Source organism: Anopheles funestus, unplaced genomic scaffold, assembly GCF_943734845.2.
Source record: "Anopheles funestus unplaced genomic scaffold, idAnoFuneDA-416_04 scaffold_10_ctg1, whole genome shotgun sequence".
NCBI classification, from domain to species: Eukaryota; Metazoa; Arthropoda; class Insecta; order Diptera; family Culicidae; genus Anopheles; species Anopheles funestus.
The window spans coordinates 236,322-251,093 of NW_026045351.1; the positions used below are offsets into that span (position 1 = coordinate 236,322).

Here is a 14,772-nt window from a genome sequence, read left to right on the forward strand (position 1 = left end):
CACCTTAGCCAAGACACCTTAGCCAAGACACCTTAGCCAAGACACCTTAGCCAAGACACCTTAGCCAAAACACCGTAGCCAAGACACCTTAGCCAAGAAACTTTAGCCGAGACACCTTAGCCAAGACACCTTAGCCAAGACACTTTAGCCAAGACACATTAGCCAAGACACCTTAGCCAAGACACATTAGCCGAGACACATTAGCCAAGACACATTAGCCAAGACACCTTAGCCAAGACACCTTAGCCGAGACACATTAGCCAAGACACCTTAGCCAAGACACTTTAGCCAAGACACATTAGCCAAGACACCTTAGCCAAGACACTTTAGCCAAGACACATTAGCCAAGACACCTTAGCCAAGACACCTTAGCCGAGACACATTAGCCAAGACACCTTAGCCAAGACACATTAGCCAAGACACCTTAGCCAAGACACCTTAGCCAAGACACCTTAGCCAAGACACCTTAGCCAAGACACCTTAGCCAAGACACCTTAGCCAAGACACATTAGCCAAGACACCTTAGCCGAGACACATAAGCCAAGACACTTAAGCCAAGACACCTTAGCCAAGACACATTAGCCAAGACACCTTAGCCAAGACACCTTAGCCAAGACACCTTAGCCAAGACACCTTAGCCAAGACACCTTAGCCAAGACACCTTAGCCAAGACACATTAGCCAAGACACATTAACCAAGACACCTTAGCCAAGACACATTAGCCAAGACACCTTAGCCAAGACACCTTAGCCAAGACACCTTAGCCAAGACACATTAGCCAAGACACCTTAGCCAAGACACATTAGCCAAGACACCTTAGCCAAGACACATTAGCCAAGACACCTTAGCCAAGACACCTTAGCCAAGACACCTTAGCCAAGACACCTTAGCCAAGACACATTAGCCAAGACACATTAGCCAAGACACATTAGCCAAGACACCTTAGCCAAGACACTTTAGTCAAGACACATTAGCCAAGACACCTTAGCCAAGACACCTTAGCCGAGACACATTAGCCAAGACACCTTAGCCAAGACACATTAGCCAAGACACCTTAGCCAAGACACCTTAGCCAAGACACCTTAGCCAAGACACCTTAGCCAAGACACCTTAGCCAAGACACCTTAGCCAAGACACCTTAGCCAAGACACCTTAGCCAAAACACCGTAGCCAAGACACCTTAGCCAAGAAACTTTAGCCAAGACACCTTAGCCAAGACACCTTAGCCAAGACACTTTAGCCAAGACACATTAGCCAAGACACCTTAGCCAAGACACATTAGCCGAGACACATTAGCCAAGACACATTAGCCAAGACACCTTAGCCAAGACACCTTAGCCGAGACACATTAGCCAAGACACCTTAGCCAAGACACTTTAGCCAAGACACATTAGCCAAGACACCTTAGCCAAGACACTTTAGCCAAGACACATTAGCCAAGACACCTTAGCCAAGACACCTTAGCCGAGACACATTAGCCAAGACACCTTAGCCAAGACACATTAGCCAAGACACCTTAGCCAAGACACCTTAGCCAAGACACCTTAGCCAAGACACCTTAGCCAAGACACCTTAGCCAAGACACCTTAGCCAAGACACATTAGCCAAGACACCTTAGCCGAGACACATAAGCCAAGACACTTAAGCCAAGACACCTTAGCCGAGACACATTAGCCAAGACACCTTAGCCAAGACACCTTAGCCAAGACACCTTAGCCAAGACACCGTAGCCAAGACACCTTAGCCAAGACACTTTAGCCGAGACACATTAGCCAAGACACCTTAGCCAAGACACTTTAGCCAAGACACATTAGCCAAGACACCTTAGCCAGGACACCTTAGCCGAGACACACTAGCCAAGACACCTAAGCCAAGACACTTTAGCCAAGACACATTAGCCAAGACACCTTAGCCGAGACACATTAGCCAAGACACTTTAGCCAAGACACCTTAGCCAAGACACCTTAGCCAAGACACATTAGCCAAGACACCTTAGCCAAGACATTTTAGCCGAGACACATTAGCCAAGACACCTTAGCCAAGACACATTAGCCAAGACACCTTAGCCAAGTTACCTTAGCCAGGACACCTTAGCCAAGACACATTAGCCAAGACACCTTAGCCAAGACACCTTAGCCAAGACACATTAGCCGAGACACATAAGCCAAGACACATTAGCCAAGACACCTTAGCCAAGACACCTTAGCCAAGACACCTTAGCCGAGACACATTAGCCAAGACACCTTAGCCAAGACACTTTAGCCAAGACACATTAGCCAAGACACCTTAGCCAAGACACCTTAGCCGAGACACATTAGCCAAGACACCTTAGCCAAGACACCTTAGCCAAGACACCTTAGCCAAGACACCTTAGCCAAGACACCTTAGCCAAGACACATTAGCCAAGACACATTAGCCAAGACACATTAGCCGAGACACATTAGCCAAGACACCTTAGCCAAGACACCTTAGCCGAGACACATTAGCCAAGACACCTTAGCCAAGACACATTAGCCAAGACACCTTAGCCAAGACACCTTAGCCAAGACACCTTAGCCAAGACACATTAGCCAAGACACCTTAGCCGAGACACATTAGCCAAGACACATTAGCCAAGACACCTTAGCCAAGACACCTTAGCCGAGACACATTAGCCAAGACACCTTAGCCAAGACACTTTAGCCAAGACACATTAGCCAAGACACCTTAGCCAAGACACCTTAGCCGAGACACATTAGCCAAGACACCTAAGCCAAGACACCTAAGCCAAGACACCTTAGCCAAGACACATTAGCCAAGACACCTTAGCCAAGACACATTAGCCGAGACACATTAGCCAAGACACATTAGCCAAGACACCTTAGCCAAGACACCTTAGCCGGGACACATTAGCCAAGACACCTTAGCCAAGACACTTTAGCCAAGACACATTAGCCAAGACACCTTAGCCAAGACACTTTAGCCAAGACACATTAGCCAAGACACCTTAACCAAGACACCTTAGCCGAGACACATTAGCCAAGACACCTTAGCCAAGACACATTAGCCAAGACACCTTAGCCAAGACACCTTAGCCAAGACACCTTAGCCAAGACACCTTAGCCAAGACACCTTAGCCAAGACACATTAGCCAAGACACCTTAGCCGAGACACATTAGCCAAGACACTTTAGCCAAGACACCTTAGCCGAGACACATTAGCCAAGACACCTTAGCCAAGACACCTTAGGCAAGACACCTTAGCCAAGACACCTTAGCCGAGACACCTTAGCCAAGACACTTTAGCCGAGACACATTAGCCAAGACACCTTAGCCAAGACACTTTAGCCAAGACACATTAGCCAAGACACCTTAGCCAGGACACCTTAGCCGAGACACATTAGCCAAGACACCTAAGCCAAGACACTTTAGCCAAGACACATTAGCCAAGACACCTTAGCCAAGACACCTTAGCCAAGACACATTAGCCAAGACACCTTAGCCAAGACACCTTAGCCGAGACACATTAGCCAAGACACCTTAGCCAAGACACATTAGCCAAGACACCTTAGCCAAGACACCTTAGCCAAGACACCTTAGCCAAGACACATTAGCCAAGACACCTTAGCCGAGACACATTAGCCAAGACACTTTAGCCAAGACACATTAGCCAAGACACCTTAGCCAAGACACATTAGCCAAGACACCTTAGCCAAGACACCTTAGCCGAGACACATTAGCCAAGACACCTTAGCCAAGACACATTAGCCAAGACACCTTAGCTAAGACACTTTAGCCAAGACACATTAGCCAAGACACCTTAGCCAAGACACCTTAGCCAAGACACCTTAGCCAAGACACCTTAGCCAAGACACCTTAGCCAAGACACATTAGCCAAGACACCTTAGCCAAAACACATTAGCCAAGACACCTTAGCTAAGACACCTTAGCCAAGACACATTAGCCGAGACACCTTAGCCAAGACACCTTAGCCAAGACACCTTAGCCGAGACACATTAGCCAAGACACCTTAGCCAAGACACTTTAGCCAAGATACATTACCCAAGACACCTTAGCCAAGACACCTTAGCCGAGACACATTAGCCAAGACACCTTAGCCAAGACACATAAGCCAAGACACCTTAGCCAAGACACCTTAGCCAAGACACCTTAGCCAAGACACCTTAGCCAAGACACATTAGCCAAGACACCTTAGCCGAGACACATTAGCCAAGACACATTAGCCAAGACACCTTAGCCGAGACACATTAGCCAAGACACCTTAGCCAAGACACCTTAGCCAAGACACCTTAGCCAAGACACCTTAGCCAAGACACCTTAGCCAAGACACTTTAGCCGAGACACATTAGCCAAGACACCTTAGCCAAGACACTTTAGCCAAGACACATTAGCCAAGACACCTTAGCCAGGACACCTTAGCCGAGACACATTAGCCAAGACACCTAAGCCAAGACACTTTAGCCAAGACACATTAGCCAAGACACCTTAGCCAAGACACCTTAGCCAAGACACATTAGCCAAGACACTTTAGCCAAGACACATTAGCCAAGACACCTTAGCCAAGACACCTTAGCCAAGACACATTAGCCAAGACACATTAGCCAAGACACATTAGCCGAGACACATTAGCCAAGACACCTTAGCCAAGACACCTTAGCCAAGACACATTAGCCGAGACACATTAGCCAAGACACCTTAGCCAAGACACCTTAGCCAAGACACCTTAGCCAAGACACATTAGCCAAGACACCTTAGCCAAGACACCTTAGCCAAGACACCTTAGCCAAGACACATTAGCCAAGACACCTTAGCCAAGACACCTTAGCCGAGACACCTTAGCCAAGACACCTTAGCCAAGACACCTTAGCCAAGACACATTAGCCAAGACACATTAGCCAAGACACATTAGCCAAGACACATTAGCCAAGACACTTTAGCCAAGACACATTAGCCAAGACACCTTAGCCAAGACACCTTAGCCAAGACACATTAGCCAAGACACCTTAGCCAAGACACATTAGCCAAGACACCTTAGCCAAGACACCTTAGCCAAGACACCTTAGCCAAGACACCTTAGCCAAGACACCTTAGCCAAGACACCTTAGCCAAGACACCTTAGCCAAGACACATTAGCCAAGACACCTTAGCCAAGACACTTTAGCCAAGACACATTAGCCAAGACACCTTAGCCAGGACACCTTAGCCGAGACACATTAGCCAAGACACCTAAGCCGAGACACTTTAGCCAAGACACATTAGCCAAGACACCTTAGCCAAGGCACCTTAGCCAAGACACATTAGCCAAGACACCTTAGCCAAGACACCTTAGCCGAGACACATTAGCCAAGACACCTTAGCCAAGACACATTAGCCAAGACACCTTAGCCAAGACACATTAGCCAAGACACCTTAGCCAAGACACATTAGCCAAGACACCTTAGCCAAGACACCTTAGCCAAGACACCTTAGCCAAGACACCTTAGCCAAGACACATTAGCCAAGACACATTAGCCAAGACACATTAGCCAAGACACCTTAGCCAAGACACTTTAGTCAAGACACATTAGCCAAGACACCTTAGCCAAGACACCTTAGCCGAGACACATTAGCCAAGACACCTTAGCCAAGACACATTAGCCAAGACACCTTAGCCAAGACACCTTAGCCAAGACACCTTAGCCAAGACACCTTAGCCAAGACACCTTAGCCAAGACACCTTAGCCAAGACACCTTAGCCAAGACACCTTAGCCAAAACACCGTAGCCAAGACACCTTAGCCAAGAAACTTTAGCCGAGACACCTTAGCCAAGACACCTTAGCCAAGACACTTTAGCCAAGACACATTAGCCAAGACACCTTAGCCAAGACACATTAGCCGAGACACATTAGCCAAGACACATTAGCCAAGACACCTTAGCCAAGACACCTTAGCCGAGACACATTAGCCAAGACACCTTAGCCAAGACACTTTAGCCAAGACACATTAGCCAAGACACCTTAGCCAAGACACTTTAGCCAAGACACATTAGCCAAGACACCTTAGCCAAGACACCTTAGCCGAGACACATTAGCCAAGACACCTTAGCCAAGACACATTAGCCAAGACACCTTAGCCAAGACACCTTAGCCAAGACACCTTAGCCAAGACACCTTAGCCAAGACACCTTAGCCAAGACACCTTAGCCAAGACACATTAGCCAAGACACCTTAGCCAAGACACTTTAGCCAAGACACATTAGCCAAGACACCTTAGCCAAGACACCTTAGCCGAGACACATTAGCCAAGACACCTTAGCCAAGACACATTAGCCAAGACACCTTAGCCAAGACACCTTAGCCAAGACACCTTAGCCAAGACACCTTAGCCAAGACACCTTAGCCAAGACACCTTAGCCAAGACACATTAGCCAAGACACCTTAGCCGAGACACATAAGCCAAGACACTTAAGCCAAGACACCTTAGCCAAGACACATTAGCCAAGACACCTTAGCCAAGACACCTTAGCCAAGACACCTTAGCCAAGACACCTTAGCCAAGACACCTTAGCCAAGACACCTTAGCCAAGACACATTAGCCAAGACACATTAACCAAGACACCTTAGCCAAGACACATTAGCCAAGACACCTTAGCCAAGACACCTTAGCCAAGACACCTTAGCCAAGACACATTAGCCAAGACACCTTAGCCAAGACACATTAGCCAAGACACCTTAGCCAAGACACATTAGCCAAGACACCTTAGCCAAGACACCTTAGCCAAGACACCTTAGCCAAGACACCTTAGCCAAGACACATTAGCCAAGACACATTAGCCAAGACACATTAGCCAAGACACCTTAGCCAAGACACTTTAGTCAAGACACATTAGCCAAGACACCTTAGCCAAGACACCTTAGCCGAGACACATTAGCCAAGACACCTTAGCCAAGACACATTAGCCAAGACACCTTAGCCAAGACACCTTAGCCAAGACACCTTAGCCAAGACACCTTAGCCAAGACACCTTAGCCAAGACACCTTAGCCAAGACACCTTAGCCAAGACACCTTAGCCAAAACACCGTAGCCAAGACACCTTAGCCAAGAAACTTTAGCCGAGACACCTTAGCCAAGACACCTTAGCCAAGACACTTTAGCCAAGACACATTAGCCAAGACACCTTAGCCAAGACACATTAGCCGAGACACATTAGCCAAGACACATTAGCCAAGACACCTTAGCCAAGACACCTTAGCCGAGACACATTAGCCAAGACACCTTAGCCAAGACACTTTAGCCAAGACACATTAGCCAAGACACCTTAGCCAAGACACTTTAGCCAAGACACATTAGCCAAGACACCTTAGCCAAGACACCTTAGCCGAGACACATTAGCCAAGACACCTTAGCCAAGACACATTAGCCAAGACACCTTAGCCAAGACACCTTAGCCAAGACACCTTAGCCAAGACACCTTAGCCAAGACACCTTAGCCAAGACACCTTAGCCAAGACACATTAGCCAAGACACCTTAGCCGAGACACATAAGCCAAGACACTTAAGCCAAGACACCTTAGCCGAGACACATTAGCCAAGACACCTTAGCCAAGACACCTTAGCCAAGACACCTTAGCCAAGACACCGTAGCCAAGACACCTTAGCCAAGACACTTTAGCCGAGACACATTAGCCAAGACACCTTAGCCAAGACACTTTAGCCAAGACACATTAGCCAAGACACCTTAGCCAGGACACCTTAGCCGAGACACACTAGCCAAGACACCTAAGCCAAGACACTTTAGCCAAGACACATTAGCCAAGACACCTTAGCCGAGACACATTAGCCAAGACACTTTAGCCAAGACACCTTAGCCAAGACACCTTAGCCAAGACACATTAGCCAAGACACCTTAGCCAAGACATTTTAGCCGAGACACATTAGCCAAGACACCTTAGCCAAGACACATTAGCCAAGACACCTTAGCCAAGTTACCTTAGCCAGGACACCTTAGCCAAGACACATTAGCCAAGACACCTTAGCCAAGACACCTTAGCCAAGACACATTAGCCGAGACACATAAGCCAAGACACATTAGCCAAGACACCTTAGCCAAGACACCTTAGCCAAGACACCTTAGCCGAGACACATTAGCCAAGACACCTTAGCCAAGACACTTTAGCCAAGACACATTAGCCAAGACACCTTAGCCAAGACACCTTAGCCGAGACACATTAGCCAAGACACCTTAGCCAAGACACCTTAGCCAAGACACCTTAGCCAAGACACCTTAGCCAAGACACCTTAGCCAAGACACATTAGCCAAGACACATTAGCCAAGACACATTAGCCAAGACACATTAGCCAAGACACCTTAGCCGAGACACATTAGCCAAGACACTTTAGCCAAGACACCTTAGCCAAGACACCTTAGCCAAGACACATTAGCCAAGACACCTTAGCCAAGACACCTTAGCCAAGACACCTTAGCCAAGACACATTAGCCAAGACACCTTAGCCAGGACACCTTAGCCGAGACACACTAGCCAAGACACCTAAGCCAAGACACTTTAGCCAAGACACATTAGCCAAGACACCTTAGCCGAGACACATTAGCCAAGACACTTTAGCCAAGACACCTTAGCCAAGACACCTTAGCCAAGACACATTAGCCAAGACACCTTAGCCAAGACACCTTAGCCAAGACACCTTAGCCGAGACACATTAGCCAAGACACCTTAGCCAAGACACTTTAGCCAAGACACATTAGCCAAGACACCTTAGCCAAGACACTTTAGCCAAGACACATTAGCCAAGACACCTTAGCCAAGACACCTTAGCCGAGACACATTAGCCAAGACACCTTAGCCAAGACACATTAGCCAAGACACCTTAGCCAAGACACCTTAGCCAAGACACCTTAGCCAAGACACCTTAGCCAAGACACCTTAGCCAAGACACCTTAGCCAAGACACATTAGCCAAGACACCTTAGCCGAGACACATAAGCCAAGACACTTAAGCCAAGACACCTTAGCCAAGACACATTAGCCAAGACACCTTAGCCAAGACACCTTAGCCAAGACACCTTAGCCAAGACACCTTAGCCAAGACACCTTAGCCAAGACACCTTAGCCAAGACACATTAGCCAAGACACATTAACCAAGACACCTTAGCCAAGACACATTAGCCAAGACACCTTAGCCAAGACACCTTAGCCAAGACACCTTAGCCAAGACACATTAGCCAAGACACCTTAGCCAAGACACATTAGCCAAGACACCTTAGCCAAGACACATTAGCCAAGACACCTTAGCCAAGACACCTTAGCCAAGACACCTTAGCCAAGACACCTTAGCCAAGACACATTAGCCAAGACACATTAGCCAAGACACATTAGCCAAGACACCTTAGCCAAGACACTTTAGTCAAGACACATTAGCCAAGACACCTTAGCCAAGACACCTTAGCCGAGACACATTAGCCAAGACACCTTAGCCAAGACACATTAGCCAAGACACCTTAGCCAAGACACCTTAGCCAAGACACCTTAGCCAAGACACCTTAGCCAAGACACCTTAGCCAAGACACCTTAGCCAAGACACCTTAGCCAAGACACCTTAGCCAAAACACCGTAGCCAAGACACCTTAGCCAAGAAACTTTAGCCGAGACACCTTAGCCAAGACACCTTAGCCAAGACACTTTAGCCAAGACACATTAGCCAAGACACCTTAGCCAAGACACATTAGCCGAGACACATTAGCCAAGACACATTAGCCAAGACACCTTAGCCAAGACACCTTAGCCGAGACACATTAGCCAAGACACCTTAGCCAAGACACTTTAGCCAAGACACATTAGCCAAGACACCTTAGCCAAGACACTTTAGCCAAGACACATTAGCCAAGACACCTTAGCCAAGACACCTTAGCCGAGACACATTAGCCAAGACACCTTAGCCAAGACACATTAGCCAAGACACCTTAGCCAAGACACCTTAGCCAAGACACCTTAGCCAAGACACCTTAGCCAAGACACCTTAGCCAAGACACCTTAGCCAAGACACATTAGCCAAGACACCTTAGCCGAGACACATAAGCCAAGACACTTAAGCCAAGACACCTTAGCCGAGACACATTAGCCAAGACACCTTAGCCAAGACACCTTAGCCAAGACACCTTAGCCAAGACACCGTAGCCAAGACACCTTAGCCAAGACACTTTAGCCGAGACACATTAGCCAAGACACCTTAGCCAAGACACTTTAGCCAAGACACATTAGCCAAGACACCTTAGCCAGGACACCTTAGCCGAGACACACTAGCCAAGACACCTAAGCCAAGACACTTTAGCCAAGACACATTAGCCAAGACACCTTAGCCGAGACACATTAGCCAAGACACTTTAGCCAAGACACCTTAGCCAAGACACCTTAGCCAAGACACATTAGCCAAGACACCTTAGCCAAGACATTTTAGCCGAGACACATTAGCCAAGACACCTTAGCCAAGACACATTAGCCAAGACACCTTAGCCAAGTTACCTTAGCCAAGACACCTTAGCCAAGACACATTAGCCAAGACACCTTAGCCAAGACACCTTAGCCAAGACACATTAGCCGAGACACATAAGCCAAGACACATTAGCCAAGACACCTTAGCCAAGACACCTTAGCCAAGACACCTTAGCCGAGACACATTAGCCAAGACACCTTAGCCAAGACACTTTAGCCAAGACACATTAGCCAAGACACCTTAGCCAAGACACCTTAGCCGAGACACATTAGCCAAGACACCTTAGCCAAGACACCTTAGCCAAGACACCTTAGCCAAGACACCTTAGCCAAGACACCTTAGCCAAGACACATTAGCCAAGACACATTAGCCAAGACACATTAGCCGAGACACATTAGCCAAGACACCTTAGCCAAGACACCTTAGCCGAGACACATTAGCCAAGACACCTTAGCCAAGACACATTAGCCAAGACACCTTAGCCAAGACACCTTAGCCAAGACACCTTAGCCAAGACACATTAGCCAAGACACCTTAGCCGAGACACATTAGCCAAGACACATTAGCCAAGACACCTTAGCCAAGACACCTTAGCCGAGACACATTAGCCAAGACACCTTAGCCAAGACACTTTAGCCAAGACACATTAGCCAAGACACCTTAGCCAAGACACCTTAGCCGAGACACATTAGCCAAGACACCTAAGCCAAGACACCTAAGCCAAGACACCTTAGCCAAGACACATTAGCCAAGACACCTTAGCCAAGACACATTAGCCGAGACACATTAGCCAAGACACATTAGCCAAGACACCTTAGCCAAGACACCTTAGCCGGGACACATTAGCCAAGACACCTTAGCCAAGACACTTTAGCCAAGACACATTAGCCAAGACACCTTAGCCAAGACACTTTAGCCAAGACACATTAGCCAAGACACCTTAACCAAGACACCTTAGCCGAGACACATTAGCCAAGACACCTTAGCCAAGACACATTAGCCAAGACACCTTAGCCAAGACACCTTAGCCAAGACACCTTAGCCAAGACACCTTAGCCAAGACACCTTAGCCAAGACACATTAGCCAAGACACCTTAGCCGAGACACATTAGCCAAGACACTTTAGCCAAGACACCTTAGCCGAGACACATTAGCCAAGACACCTTAGCCAAGACACCTTAGGCAAGACACCTTAGCCAAGACACCTTAGCCGAGACACCTTAGCCAAGACACTTTAGCCGAGACACATTAGCCAAGACACCTTAGCCAAGACACTTTAGCCAAGACACATTAGCCAAGACACCTTAGCCAGGACACCTTAGCCGAGACACATTAGCCAAGACACCTAAGCCAAGACACTTTAGCCAAGACACATTAGCCAAGACACCTTAGCCAAGACACCTTAGCCAAGACACATTAGCCAAGACACCTTAGCCAAGACACCTTAGCCGAGACACATTAGCCAAGACACCTTAGCCAAGACACATTAGCCAAGACACCTTAGCCAAGACACCTTAGCCAAGACACCTTAGCCAAGACACATTAGCCAAGACACCTTAGCCGAGACACATTAGCCAAGACACTTTAGCCAAGACACATTAGCCAAGACACCTTAGCCAAGACACATTAGCCAAGACACCTTAGCCAAGACACCTTAGCCGAGACACATTAGCCAAGACACCTTAGCCAAGACACATTAGCCAAGACACCTTAGCTAAGACACTTTAGCCAAGACACATTAGCCAAGACACCTTAGCCAAGACACCTTAGCCAAGACACCTTAGCCAAGACACCTTAGCCAAGACACCTTAGCCAAGACACATTAGCCAAGACACCTTAGCCAAAACACATTAGCCAAGACACCTTAGCTAAGACACCTTAGCCAAGACACATTAGCCGAGACACCTTAGCCAAGACACCTTAGCCAAGACACCTTAGCCGAGACACATTAGCCAAGACACCTTAGCCAAGACACTTTAGCCAAGATACATTACCCAAGACACCTTAGCCAAGACACCTTAGCCAAGACACATTAGCCAAGACACCTTAGCCAAGACACATAAGCCAAGACACCTTAGCCAAGACACCTTAGCCAAGACACCTTAGCCAAGACACCTTAGCCAAGACACATTAGCCAAGACACCTTAGCCGAGACACATTAGCCAAGACACATTAGCCAAGACACCTTAGCCGAGACACATTAGCCAAGACACCTTAGCCAAGACACCTTAGCCAAGACACCTTAGCCAAGACACCTTAGCCAAGACACCTTAGCCAAGACACTTTAGCCGAGACACATTAGCCAAGACACCTTAGCCAAGACACTTTAGCCAAGACACATTAGCCAAGACACCTTAGCCAGGACACCTTAGCCGAGACACATTAGCCAAGACACCTAAGCCAAGACACTTTAGCCAAGACACATTAGCCAAGACACCTTAGCCAAGACACCTTAGCCAAGACACATTAGCCAAGACACTTTAGCCAAGACACATTAGCCAAGACACCTTAGCCAAGACACCTTAGCCAAGACACATTAGCCAAGACACATTAGCCAAGACACATTAGCCGAGACACATTAGCCAAGACACCTTAGCCAAGACACCTTAGCCAAGACACATTAGCCGAGACACATTAGCCAAGACACCTTAGCCAAGACACCTTAGCCAAGACACCTTAGCCAAGACACATTAGCCAAGACACCTTAGCCAAGACACCTTAGCCAAGACACCTTAGCCAAGACACATTAGCCAAGACACCTTAGCCAAGACACCTTAGCCGAGACACCTTAGCCAAGACACCTTAGCCAAGACACCTTAGCCAAGACACATTAGCCAAGACACATTAGCCAAGACACATTAGCCAAGACACATTAGCCAAGACACTTTAGCCAAGACACATTAGCCAAGACACCTTAGCCAAGACACCTTAGCCAAGACACATTAGCCAAGACACCTTAGCCAAGACACATTAGCCAAGACACCTTAGCCAAGACACCTTAGCCAAGACACCTTAGCCAAGACACCTTAGCCAAGACACCTTAGCCAAGACACCTTAGCCAAGACACCTTAGCCAAGACACATTAGCCAAGACACCTTAGCCAAGACACTTTAGCCAAGACACATTAGCCAAGACACCTTAGCCAGGACACCTTAGCCGAGACACATTAGCCAAGACACCTAAGCCGAGACACTTTAGCCAAGACACATTAGCCAAGACACCTTAGCCAAGGCACCTTAGCCAAGACACATTAGCCAAGACACCTTAGCCAAGACACCTTAGCCGAGACACATTAGCCAAGACACCTTAGCCAAGACACATTAGCCAAGACACCTTAGCCAAGACACCTTAGCCAAGACACCTTAGCCAAGACACATTAGCCAAGACACCTTAGCCGAGACACATTAGCCAAGACACTTTAGCCAAGACACATTAGCCAAGACACCTTAGCCAAGACACATTAGCCAAGACACCTTAGCCAAGACACCTTAGCCGAGACACATTAGCCAAGACACCTTAGCCAAGACACATTAGCCAAGACACCTTAGCCAAGACACCTTAGCCAAGACACATTAGCCAAGACACCTTAGCCAAGACACCTTAGCCAAGACACATTAGCCGAGACACATTAGCCAAGACACATTAGCCAAGACACCTTAGCCAAGACACCTTAGCCGAGACACATTAGCCAAGACACCTTAGCCAAGACACTTTAGCCAAGACACATTAGCCAAGACACCTTAGCCAAGACACTTTAGCCAAGACACATTAGCCAAGACACCTTAGCCAAGACACCTTAGTCGAGACACATTAGCCAAGACACCTTAGCCAAGACACATTAGCCAAGACACCTTAGCCAAGACACCTTAGCTAAGACACCTTAGCCAAGACACCTTAGCCAAGACACCTTAGCCAAGACACCTTAGCCAAGACACATTAGCCAAGACACCTTAGCCAAGACACCTTAGACGAGACACATTAGCCAAGACACCTTAGCCAAGAAACTTTAGCCAAGACACCTTGACCGAGACACATTAGCCAAGACACCTTAGCCAAGACACCTTAGCCAAGACACCTTAGCCAAGACACCTTAGCCAAGACACTTTAGCCGAGACACATTAGCCAAGACACCTTAGCCAAGACACTTTAGCCAAGACACATTAGCCAAGACACCTTAGCCAGGACACCTTAGCCGAGACACATTAGCCAAGACACCTAAGCCAAGACACTTTAGCCAAGACACATTAGCCAAGACACCTTAGCCAAGACACCTTAGCCAAGACA

The 14,772-nt window shown here is 47.8% G+C and overlaps 2 long non-coding RNA genes across 2 annotated transcripts in view; both read right to left on the minus strand.

Annotated features, from left to right (window-relative positions):
• Window positions 1-542: 542 nt before the first annotated feature.
• Window positions 543-8,813, minus strand: LOC125774478 (uncharacterized). Its single transcript, XR_007420942.1, has 3 exons — window positions 8,488-8,813; window positions 3,602-4,399; window positions 543-983 (listed from the first exon to the last, which is right to left on the minus strand). It is a non-coding gene; the product is annotated as an uncharacterized LOC125774478 (long non-coding RNA).
• A 4,458-nt stretch (window positions 8,814-13,271) lies between these two features.
• The window catches only part of LOC125774470 (uncharacterized), a 64,470-nt gene continuing 62,969 nt past the window's right edge, over window positions 13,272-14,772 (minus strand). Inside the window, exon 9 of the long non-coding RNA XR_007420935.1 lies at window positions 13,272-13,401. This is a non-coding gene — a long non-coding RNA (uncharacterized LOC125774470). The remainder of the gene's footprint in view (window positions 13,402-14,772) is intronic.